Source organism: Glycine max, chromosome 13 (genome assembly GCF_000004515.6).
Source record: "Glycine max cultivar Williams 82 chromosome 13, Glycine_max_v4.0, whole genome shotgun sequence".
Classification (NCBI taxonomy): Eukaryota; Viridiplantae; Streptophyta; class Magnoliopsida; order Fabales; family Fabaceae; genus Glycine; species Glycine max.
Window position 1 is genome coordinate 20,415,589 of NC_038249.2, and position 12,061 is coordinate 20,427,649.

Below are 12,061 nucleotides of genomic sequence, written 5' to 3' on the forward strand. Positions count from 1 at the left end.
AAAAAAAAAAAAAAAAAACAAAAAAAAACAAAAACTTTCCATAATCAAAATTTCAAAAAAAAGGGTCAATCTTTTCTTTCTTTCTTAATCAAATCTTTAATCAATCTTTAATCAATCAAAACATTTTTTCTAATTTAAAATCAATCGAACTCACTTCTTTTTCTTCTATGCCTTTTCGGCCTCTTACCTTGCCTAAACTCTTCTTTTTTCGAACTTTAAAATCAATCAAAACCAATCACTTGACTTTCTACCCCGAGCTACATGATTTTGATCCCATTCGGGTATGTAGGCAAAAGACTTTGTCTTCCCAAATCAAATAAAAATAAACAAAAACTTTTTTCTTCTCCTTTCTTGTGAACCCACCTCTTTAATCTTTCCACACTTGAGCATTTATTTCCAAACAAATAATTAATTTAGCATAAAGATAAAATAAGCAAGAGGTTCCTATAGAGTACTATAGACGTTTAGGGTGCTAGTACCTTCCCTTTGCGTAACCAACCCCCGGACCTTTGATCTCTCAAAAATAGGGTTTTTCGAGCTTTCTCCCTTTTCTTCGGAAAAATAAAAGATCGGTGGTGATCTTAAAAATGCGAGTCAATGCTAATCAATAGCTTGATATCCAAAAATCACCGCGACAGTATTTTTTACTCTTAAAGTTTTACAATGTAGCAAATTTTGCTCTTAAAAATTTGTTTTCATGAAAATTTTCCCCCCAATTCATAAAATATGGCAAAATAATGTAGTTTAAAGGCTGAGTGTGATCATGATGGTAGTATTTATAAGAAATCTAGAATTACTTATAGCAATCATGTTTCTAAAAAAATTAAGAACACCGATGCAATATTTTTCTGAAAATATAGCAAATTTGAAACCTTACCTAGACTTTGCTAAATCATCCTCAAGGCATCTCACACGCTCAGTAGCTTTTTCCAGGGACTTCTTACCAGCCTCCTACAATAAAGAAAACAACACACAATACAAGTGTTAAATAAAGAACCTTTCATGAGAATTCACTAAATAATTAAAGCCTAACGCCTATTGGAGAGTTGGTTCATTACATGATGTCAAAGCAGAAAGAAAATTAATGGGCTACAACACAATAATGTCAAACAATATAACAAAACCTTTTATTCTTCACAATATAAGAAACCTATGCATTCTGCACACTTCAAGCCCAAAGTGTAATTTTCTTGACAAAGGTGATCCTTGATAGGAAGTGTGAGATTAGAAGTATTTTTCTCAAAAGTGTCCCAGCAATGTATAAGGGGCAGACACTTGTCCGACAATAATCAAACAAAGAATCAAAGTTAATCTACATTAGCTTACAGATCTAAAGATCCATTAAGAAATCATTAATCAATCCATATAAGCATTTTTCAAAATATAACAAAAAATACTTATGGCCACTCTGGAAATTTATCAAACACTTGAAATGCATAAAACAAGACAACTCATATACGATATCCAACATTAAAAAAGAAAGCTAAAAAAAACAAACTCAATCAAGTTATGCTCACATGCTTGATGTGCCTCGGTTTTAATTATTATATTTTCTTGTTTTTCAATTAAATATTGGTTGTCTATTACAAGGGAATGAGGGATAAATATTAATTTTAGACAACTATAATTTTTTATTTTTAATAATTAAATAGTTGAAATTTATAAATTATATTATAATTAAAATTTAAAATAAATAAATATTTTAAAACCTGTAAATTATATTTAGAATATTACAAAGGTTTTAACAAACTTATATAAATTAATATATATTTAATAAAAAATATTATTAAAATAATGAGAAGATTAACGCAACTAAATACTTTGAATTTAAAACATTAACGCGTTTAGTAGTTACACTAATAAATAATTAGAAGATTAACTTTGCAGTAGTTCCTAAGTAACAAAGAGTTCTTGTATTAATACAAAAGAAAGGTAGTTCCTAAACCAATTGAATACAATCAAGATATAATGATACGTGCAGTAGACAATTAACTTTGCATTAACCATAGAATCTAAACATGGCAAGCAGTCACAAAAAAATACCAAAACTTAAGAGATAACACTTGCCAACCAAAACAAGATTTAGCGTGCACAAGCAACCATATCACAATAATTTTTTTTACAAAAAGAAGCATAAGTCATATTGGCCCAAATATTCTTGGGATTACAGAGAGGACTCCTTAATTAGCATTACTAAATACTAAATACTAATTAATCAAAAAAGGACTCCTTAATTAACACATCATGTTTATATATATATATATATATATATATATATATATATATATATATATATATATATATATATTCTGCCCATCACATGTTTTTGTCATACTATTCAACCCATCACATGTTTTTATCTTTCTTTTGTTTTTATTTCTGTAGCTTTTTGTATAAAATATTATAAAACTAACATTTGTCTAAGAGATATTTTTAGATTAATTCAAGAATAAAAATAAAAATTTATAACACAATCACATTGCAACGTCTTAAATGTGATAGATTAAGTCTACCTCTCTATAATGTATTGCCTCCATTATCTTGATTTTACCAAATATTTTGACATTGGTGATAAATGGAAAAATATTAATCCATCACTAACTTTAGTGTCATGCAAATACCTTGAAGCTCAAAAGCCCAATCCCCTAGGCCAATCTTCCTGAGAAATCGTCTGTCATCACTGCCTGCAGTAGCCACCAAGGCTGCATCTATTGGGCTGCAGGCAAGTACAACTCCCCTAAACAAGAATTCAAGAAATAAAAAAAAAATATATCATCCCCAACTAAGTACATAACTTCAAAATTTGAAAAAGAAACAAAAAAACATATTAGTTCGCCAACAAAGCCATTGCAGAATATCATGCTACTTAGAATCCTGAACTTGATTTCAATCTAATTATTTAGCCATAGACATTAAACTCATAAAACATATGATTATTTAAAATATTAAAAATTAAATGACTAAAAATTATTTAAAATATTATGTATTAATTGACTCTTAAAAAATGATAATAATAATAATTGACAAAAGATAATAATGATTAAATAAATAAGTTATACATAATTATTTTCTTAAAAGAAATTACTGCATAATTACAAAGTAGAAAAATTCCTACGCATGTTCTTGATGAAACATTACGACTAGCTGTGCTAGCAAATGTAATTTTGGGAACAATACGACTAGCTGGCACTCTTATAATAATAATGTGACCATAAATTGCTTGGTAGAAGCAAAAAATGCTTCAAAATCTCACCTCTACCAGGCACACTCTTATAATGCTTTGCTCAAGACAAAAATGAAAACCATAAACAGAATTTTTAGACATAGAAGACTACAGAAATATGTAAAAATATTATACTTACTTTGAATGCATTCTTGTAGGAGTAGCATGCAAAATGGTGTACTTAGAATCCCAAGTATGGTCTGAGTCTTCCCAGTCCCTAGAGGGCGCCCCTGAAAGGGAGTTGGTTTGGCTCAATTACAATTTTATATATCCATATATATATATTAAAAAAAACTACTATACATTGATAACAACCCAGATATATGTCTCGTAGATATCTAGAGGGGATAATGCTTCAGCAAAAAAATCTAGAAAGGACCTAGTGACATGATATAAATGGACATTATAACCAGGAACACAAAATAACAAAGGATAAATGATATTCATTACAAGAAATCTGGAACTGAACCAGTTCACAATTCAACCAGTCTAACTAGTTAGTCTTTTTCTTACAGAACTTAAAAAAAATAATGCTCACACCTTTTGAAGCTCAAAAAGAATATCACAACTAATTTTGCCTAAAATTAGAGAAAAACGGACAGCATGAAAGCTTGAAATTGGCAGTTCTTTGTAATAAATTTCTCCTAATTCCCAACTATAAAAAACAAGTCTTTGTACAAAATAATTCAACATACACTGATAAACATAACATCAATGACTACCTAAAAGAAAAGGCAAGTATGCAAAACATTAAACAAATTTTACAGCAGAAGTAAAGCCAGACATAGAGGCCAACATTATTTATTTATTGTTTCTGCGGTGTGTCCAGTACAGCATAAACACCAATGCACTTTCTCTAGAATCTCGAATAGAGCAGAAGCAAAGCCAGACATAGAGGCCAACCTTAGGAGATTATGATGTGAAAGAACAATATAAGTTCAGGCACTAAAATTATAAGACTGATTTAATAATAAAAGAAAAAAATATGCATGAAATGATTGATAAAGGAGATTATGATATGAGAGAATAATACTAAGATTGGCTTCCATGAAATAAAAATATAAGGTTGATTCACCTCTAAAAAAGAAAATAAGAAAAAAATCATAAATTAATTTTTTTTAACAAAAATGAATAATTAATATTTATTGATTAAAAGAAAAGATTCAAAGGACAGTTGGCAAGGCAGGAAATTAATCAGCATTAGATAATGAGAGAGATTAGGATTGAGGTCGTACCTCATGTGCCATCAATATCATACTCCTTCATCTTTCTCACAAATAAAAGAAAGCACACATGAAGATGGGAAAAGAAAGCACGCACAAATAAAAGTAATACTACAAATGAAATGAAATATTAATTTTAAAAAGACATCACCTCAAAATTTAATTTGCTTCGTCCATAACTTTTAGGACATTACAGCTTCTGAGCTTCCTTTCTTGTAAAAGCTCTGACATATACTTCATAACAGCATCATTAAACATAATAAAATAGCAAACAAGAACATTGAAAAAGATGGAACAGGAATAGAAACTAGTATGATTGTTTCAAGGGAAGTGACATATTACAAACTAAGAGTATATTCAATACAAATAGATAGGTAATGCAGAATATCTCGTGTGTGCAGAATAGTCAATTAATGAGTGTTGTCTTGATATTATTCACATATAAGACTGATTTAACAAGAATTTGAAACAGAGGTGTACTGGATTTCCAAATCACTGAGGGCTTTGCCTAAGCCAAACATCAAATCGAGCTTCGATCATTTCCAATTAAGCTGTTCATAAATCCAACCTCAAGGAAACTAATTTCAAACACAGATAGGAACAATTTATTTATCCTTTGAAGCTTACCAAAAACAGACTCCCTATGTGCATTTAAGGAAGAAACAGAACCCTGCGGATACCAGTTCAAAAAGCTTAGCCATACGATCCTCACCATGTTGACAAAAAGTAAAAAATTATAAACAATAAAGCTCCCTAACCCTTTCATTTAGATCATGCCCAGGATCACTCATATAACCATCTCTGTCCCCTGATGGCATAATAAAAAACTAGACATGAACCTCGCAACATCAATTAACAAAGCAAAAAACCTATTAACAAAAAAGAAGTCATAATTTTTCCCAACGAAAACTAATGAACACAGCAAATAGACATTACCTGAATGGGGAAGAGCTTCGCAATCCCTTTCTTGGCCAGAGCATCTACGATCTGCGTATCCATCCCAAGATTCGCAATCTCTAGTCCTTCGTCACTATTCGCGCCGCTAACCTCCTCGTAGTTAGAGTAATCGCGCTAGACGGCGAACTGCGCCGCACGAGGAACCGCCGACGCGTGGAAATTCAACGGTCCGGGCTTCGTGTGAATGGTTCGGGATCCGTCGTCGGAGACACCATACTTGTCGGCGGGGAACCTGTGAGGAAGCGGCTCGATGGAGGCAAGAGCGGCGAAGAAGCGGCGCGAGATTACGGAAGAGGATCTTCTGAGAATCACACTGCTGGTCATGTTGTGGAGATTGACGAAGAAGTTTGCATTTTTTGGTTTTCGTCTGATTGACGAAGGGTTTGAGAATGAGTCTGTGATAAACCCTCAAATGCTTCGGCGAATCAATAATCCAACACCTCTCTCTTTCTCTCTCTCGGATCGATGATTTAGCACGAGATCTAAATCTGAAACTCCATTGCTTCACTTCACAAAGTGTTTGTGTTTGCGACTTTAGTAGAGAGAGTGTGTGTGAGAGAAAGAAGGCTGAACGTCAAGCCGGCCCTGCACACATGGTAATTAATTCCTAGAAACGAAACGAAGGCGGTTTTCTCTTAAACCCGTCCTTGTTGTTTTTGTCAATAATTACAAAATTGCCACCTAAGTATATTCTAAGGCGGTTATTGACAACCGTCTTAAAATGTGTGTTGTAAAAAGAAATTTCGAGTATCTTAATTACAAGTTTGCCACCGCGCCACATTCTAAGACGATCCCAGATAACCGTCTTAGAATGTGTGTCGTAGAAAGCTCTATTTCTAGTAGTGGCGTCCGCACCATGTTGTCTCTATAAGCTTCACAATGTAACAAGCTTTTAAGGTTACTGCCATGTTTGCTAATTTCTCTCACAGGAATATATGCCGGATCAAAGGTTTTTGAGATTGAATTAACTAGTATTAGAGCCCCTACAATGCAGGGGCATACTGATTTATGATAAATTATCACTATAATTATTATGTGATTCAATTTAAAGAAATTATTGTTGCATTGCAGCTCACACTATTAATCCCACTTTAAAAATATGTTTCTCTAATAATGTAAAGTTGTAACTATATAGAATAACATTTCTTCTTTTAAATTTTATCTGTTTACAAATTGAGGGTGCCTCTAAAAAGACTGAGGAGGTTGGGTTTGTTGATCTTGCATATTTTCTTGAGTTTTCAATGCCAACAATCTTACATGGACTATAGATATCATGATCTCGTTGTTATTTCAACTGATAGTTGATATATTTACCTTGAATTTAAAGTTTCTTATATAGATTACATACAAATTCAGATGTTGTATTATCTTGTTTTAAAGCTTTTGTTCTTATACTCCAAAAATACAAAATAACATTTCAATGTGTAAAACTATTGTGAATAATTAAAGTATTAATAAATGAGGAATATAGTTTACCAATTGAAGATCAAAGCTAACTTAATTATTGAGGTTGTATTTCATATTCTATACTATGAAAATTCAATCTTGTTCCTATAAATTGTCATACATCAACATATTGTTGAATATATTTAAACTGGTTAATTCTATGGACAAACTTGTTCAAGTTTAATGATTCAGGAGAATAATTTGCATTTACCAAAGACATTGACACAATTAAACATATGACTAATATTTTTATAAGATAGAGAAGTAAAATGTCTTAATAGTAGTTTAGTTCACTAACTAGAATGTTGTCTAGAACTTATTTTGGATCATTTGATAAAAATACTTTTTTACATTGACACTAAGAAAGGAAATAAAAAGAGTTATCATTAGATAATATGGATAATGGTACTTTACTCCAACTCTTGTTGTGTACATAGTATGCATGTTCAACTCCAGTCATTTGATAACAAAGAGAAACATGATATGGATTTGTTTACATGAAATTAAAATGAAAAAAAAAGTTATATATCGTTACCAACTCATGAAGTTGAAATTACACCTACATGCTGATCAGGTAAAATAAATTCCATTGACATAATACTTTTAGTATTTTATATATAATTTCTATCTTTGGAAAAAACTTTCTTCTCGTATATTAAGCATTAATATTCTTTAGGTATATTTTATAGTTTATATTTATTTTTTTTATCTTTAGTAAAAAAGTTACTCCCCTTAAATTAAGTATAAATTTTGTTACTTGCTTTAAAAAAATAATCTTTAAAATAATATTCAAGTTCAACAGAAATCATTCATGATTATGCTTTATTTTCCCCCGATAGAATTTCAAATTATTCAGAATCTCTTTTCCTTGATGAATTGGAGGATTAAGACCAAGAAAAAATTATCTTAATATTTTATAGTTGAATATATACTTTCTATCTTTAGTTGAAATATTCCTTCCCGTAAATTAAATATAGATTTTTTTACTTGCTTTAAAAATAAATTTCATATTTTTTATTTTATATGTTATTTCTATTTTTAAGAAAAATATTCATCTCCACAAATTAATTATAGATTTTTGTTATTTGTCTTAAAAACATCATTTTCATATTTTTTTTACATGATTTACTAGAAGAAGAAGAAAGAAAAACTCCACCTCATAATTTTACATATAAATTTCAGACATTAATTTAACTTATACGTGGTGTTTTAAACAAATTAAATATTCAATGAATTAGTTAAGTGAAAAGATAATAAGCAAGAAATAAACCAATTTTTTTTTTTACATTAATCACATTAGTTATATTTTATTCATATTCTTCCCTAAAAAAAATAGTTTATTCGTATTCTTCATATTAAGTAAAATGAAGTATTCAAAAAATTAGTTAAGTAAAATAATACATTGCAAATATTATAAAAATGAATTAAAACATATTCTTTTATCATAGTAATTTATATGTTCATTTGATTTCAACTAAATTGTTCATGCCCGTGAATTAAGTGTAAGTTTTTTCTGCTTGCTCTCATTACATAAATTGTTCATCCTCGTGTTTTATATTTTACATATATTTTATATTTAATAAATTTACATATACACAATATAAAAAAAGTTAAATTTTTTTCCAAGTATTTCTTTTAAGAATTTACCTATATGAGAAAGAAGATAATAAATAAGAAATACATCATTTCCCTATAATTATATTTTAGATATTAATTTTATTCATAATTTCTATGTTAAATAAAATAATATATTCAATAAATTAGTTAAGTAATAAGTTAATAAGCAAGAAGGGAAAAAATGTTATTTACACAAATTCCATTCATTATATTTTATTCATATTCTCTATATTAAATAACACAAAGTATTTGAAAAATTAGTTAAGAAAAAAAATCATTTATATTATGATAATTTAAAAAATAATCAAAGATCCCAACACTTTAATATCATATAAAAATTATAATATAGTATATTTTCATTCTAAAAAATTAAATTTTAAGATGATATAAAAAAATTATATAACAAAAAATTTAATAATATTTGTCTAAAGTGATTTAAATTTTAAAAAACTAATAATTATTTTCCTAAAAAATTACTCTAATTTTTAATAGAGAAGTTAATAATCATAATTTCATTCATTCAAATTTCTCTTAGTTTTGTTATTAAACATATATTAATTAGGAAAAAAAATTCTTTCTCACAAATTAAATATAGATTTTTTTTACTTTCTTTAAAAAAATCATTTTCGTCTTTTGTATTTTATATATAATTTCTATCTTTGGAAAAAAAAATTCTTCTCATATATTAAGTAATGATTTTTTTACTTGCTTTTAAAAAAATTTCTTTATATTTCATATTTATTTTTTTATCTTTAGTAAAAAAGTTATTTCACTTAAATTAAGTATAAATTTTGTTATTTGCTTTAAAATATCATATTTGATATAGTGTTAACTCATTAGTAAATATAATAATTCGTTCGTCTAAGGAATATTTTAAAATGATAAGATCAAGTGTGGATTCTATGGTCCACTGCTTCCTCAAAATGTGATTCTTGAATATTGTTTTTCTAAAACAAGGTACCTTTTAGCTCCCTCTTATTTATGCAATTCTTAGAATTCAGAGTAACTAATGTGATTTTATTTTTTTATTTTGATTGAGCTTAGGAAACAATTACACTGCCACTGACTGCGCACTGGTTTCGGTGCCTAAAACAGAGGGAAAGGGTTCCCTTTTATATTTTGTGTGGCTCGTGGCAGAGGAACAACACTCTCTTACGTGCCTTTGCTTCTTTCTTTCTTTTCATCTAGTGAATTCATAGATATTCGTGACCCTTTCTTTCTCTCTCTTTTTCTCGCATTACTACCTTCCCCGCCTTACCATTCTCACAAACCTTTTTATTGCTCCCATTTCTCTCTCTCTGCATTCTTTCTTGCTGATAAAGCAACTCTTTCTTCTTCAGTTTCATTCCAATCCTCACTAGAGTCTCTGCATTCTTGATTTCACAAGAACACACCCTCTCTGCAAGAACCCGTTTTTCACTTTTCCAGCTTCGTATATTCGGATTCTCGGGAGTGAAAAAGTTCCATGCGCTATTCTATTCCAAGTGGTAACAAACCTTCGCTGTTTCCCTCCTTTCCTTTTTTATTTTCTTCTTAATGATGATGAAATTAAAATGTGAAACAGCAAATCACGGTTGAAGTTAACAAGAAAAGGAGCGCGGTGCGGAGATTTCTCAAGAAAGACATGGCCGACCTTCTTGGGAGTTCCCTTGATTACAATGCATATGGAAGGGTATTTTTTTCCTTGCTATCTGTTTCTTCATGTGTCTTTCACAATATTTGGAAAGAAATGTATTAGGTTCTTAATCATTCAAATTTAATTTCTCTTATCCAATCACAAGGAATTGCTGCAAGTGACTCAAGAAAGTATTTAATGGAATAATTCAAATAACTTGATAGCCTATTGAAAAAAAAAATGCCTAGCAATGAACAACTTCCTGCACTGAATCTTGTGATTGGATCAAGGAAAATTTGCATTGGATCTAAATACAATTCTTTCATATAATGAGGGTATTAGTTATTTGAATTGATAGTTGAGAATTTGATCTTTTTGCATTATATTATTTTCAAAATTTAATTCCAAATATGACTGCATTTATTATTTTAGAGGAAATAAATATGAAATTGTTATATGACATCACATCATACAATGAATGTTTAAAATTATAAATATAAATATTTTTTTATATTAGAATTTGAGTTTATAACTTCCTTATTTTTTATTCTTTCATCATTACCTTCGGTACATTAATGTTTTTATGTTATCTGTTTTTAAATTTTAGTCAAATTTTGTTTCTAACAAGAATTCTAGGAATTGTATAAATATGTTTTATACATCATTTTATAATTTATTAATAAATTTATCAAATATTTATAATTCTTAAAATTAACTTAACCCAGAAAATGAACCAATTTAATTAGTTCTATGACTTCATTGTCTTGTCATAAATATAAATAAGTGATTGAAATCTCAAAAATTCATCCAAAATTTCAAAACTAAATATTGAATCCCCGTGCAGAGTGACCTTGGATTAACTAAAGAATCATCAAATCTAAATATTAATTGGGTCGTCTTCACGAGAGAGCTCCGGGATGGGCCGACAAATAATAATAATAATAATAATAATAATAATAATAATTGGCATACTCGGAGGCACATGCCTAGTTCTCCTCCTCCCCATTTTTCTTTTATCTATTATTTCTATTATCCGTTATAATTATCTTCAACCAATCCAATATATTATATTAATATTTTTTTGAAAAATAAAAATAACAATATAATATTTTAAAATAATTTAATTTATTTTTTTACTTACTAAAAGATATATTTTATTTTCATGAACCTCATGATGCTAACTGTTTTCAATTTTCATATCTTTCATAGTAATGATAACAAATCTGGAAACGTTTCTTAGGTTAACAATTTGTGTGTTTGGTTTGTATTTTTATTTTTTGATTTTATTTTCTAAAACTGTTTTTATTTTCAAAAGATTAGAATTCTGAAAATATGTTTGATTTGACTTTTTATGTTCTGCTTTCAAAAAATAAAAACATGTGAAAATGTTTTAAAAAATCTAACCAAACGCATTTCTTTTAGAATATAGTTTTAAAATTAATGGTCCAATCAAGAATCAAATATGTGACTTTCACGTTATTAGCACAACACTCTAATGAACTGATTTAATAAATCAATTATGTTATAAATTAATTAATGTCACTATATATAATACTAAAATATCTAATGTATATTGAATGCAGATGTAAATTTACATAATAAATTTTAAGATAATTAGTTTTTATCTAATAATTAATTTGTTTACATATATAAATTATAAATAAAAATCATAGATTTAATTAAAATTTACATATGTAAAAAATACCAAATTTATTTAATTATGAATTACTAAAATAAACATCTAAATACATCATTCAATTAAATATCATATTTGTTTATTTTTCAGTCACTATAATAAACATCCAAATACATCATTCAATTAAATATTAAATTACTTTAAATATTATTTACTGTAATAAAAATCTAAATACAAAATCCAATTAAATATTAAAAATTTTAAATTATCAAATTTTGTAAATAAAATAATATAAAGAAAAATTATAATTTTAAAACATATTCAAAGCATACGCATTAATATAT

The 12,061-nt window shown here is 28.0% G+C and overlaps 1 protein-coding gene across 12 annotated transcripts in view; it reads right to left on the reverse strand.

The window, feature by feature from the left end:
• Nucleotides 1-6,004, reverse strand: part of LOC100807762 (villin-4) — a 23,709-nt gene extending 17,705 nt beyond the window's left edge. For 3 of the 12 annotated variants that reach the window (XM_014765378.2, XM_041007981.1, XM_014765372.2), the window contains exons 1-6: nt 5,383-6,004; nt 5,205-5,254; nt 4,020-5,116; nt 3,363-3,453; nt 2,622-2,737; nt 878-951 (exon numbers count right to left, since the gene is read on the reverse strand). The gene's annotated coding sequence lies outside the window, so the exon portion shown is untranslated. Of the gene's footprint in view, nt 1-877; nt 952-2,621; nt 2,738-3,362; nt 3,454-4,019; nt 5,117-5,204; nt 5,316-5,382 lie in introns of all 12 variants that reach the window. The other 9 variants (XM_041007984.1, XM_041007983.1, XM_014765377.2 and 6 more) reach the window with 9 other exon arrangements.
• Between the last annotated feature and the right edge of the window lie 6,057 nt (nt 6,005-12,061).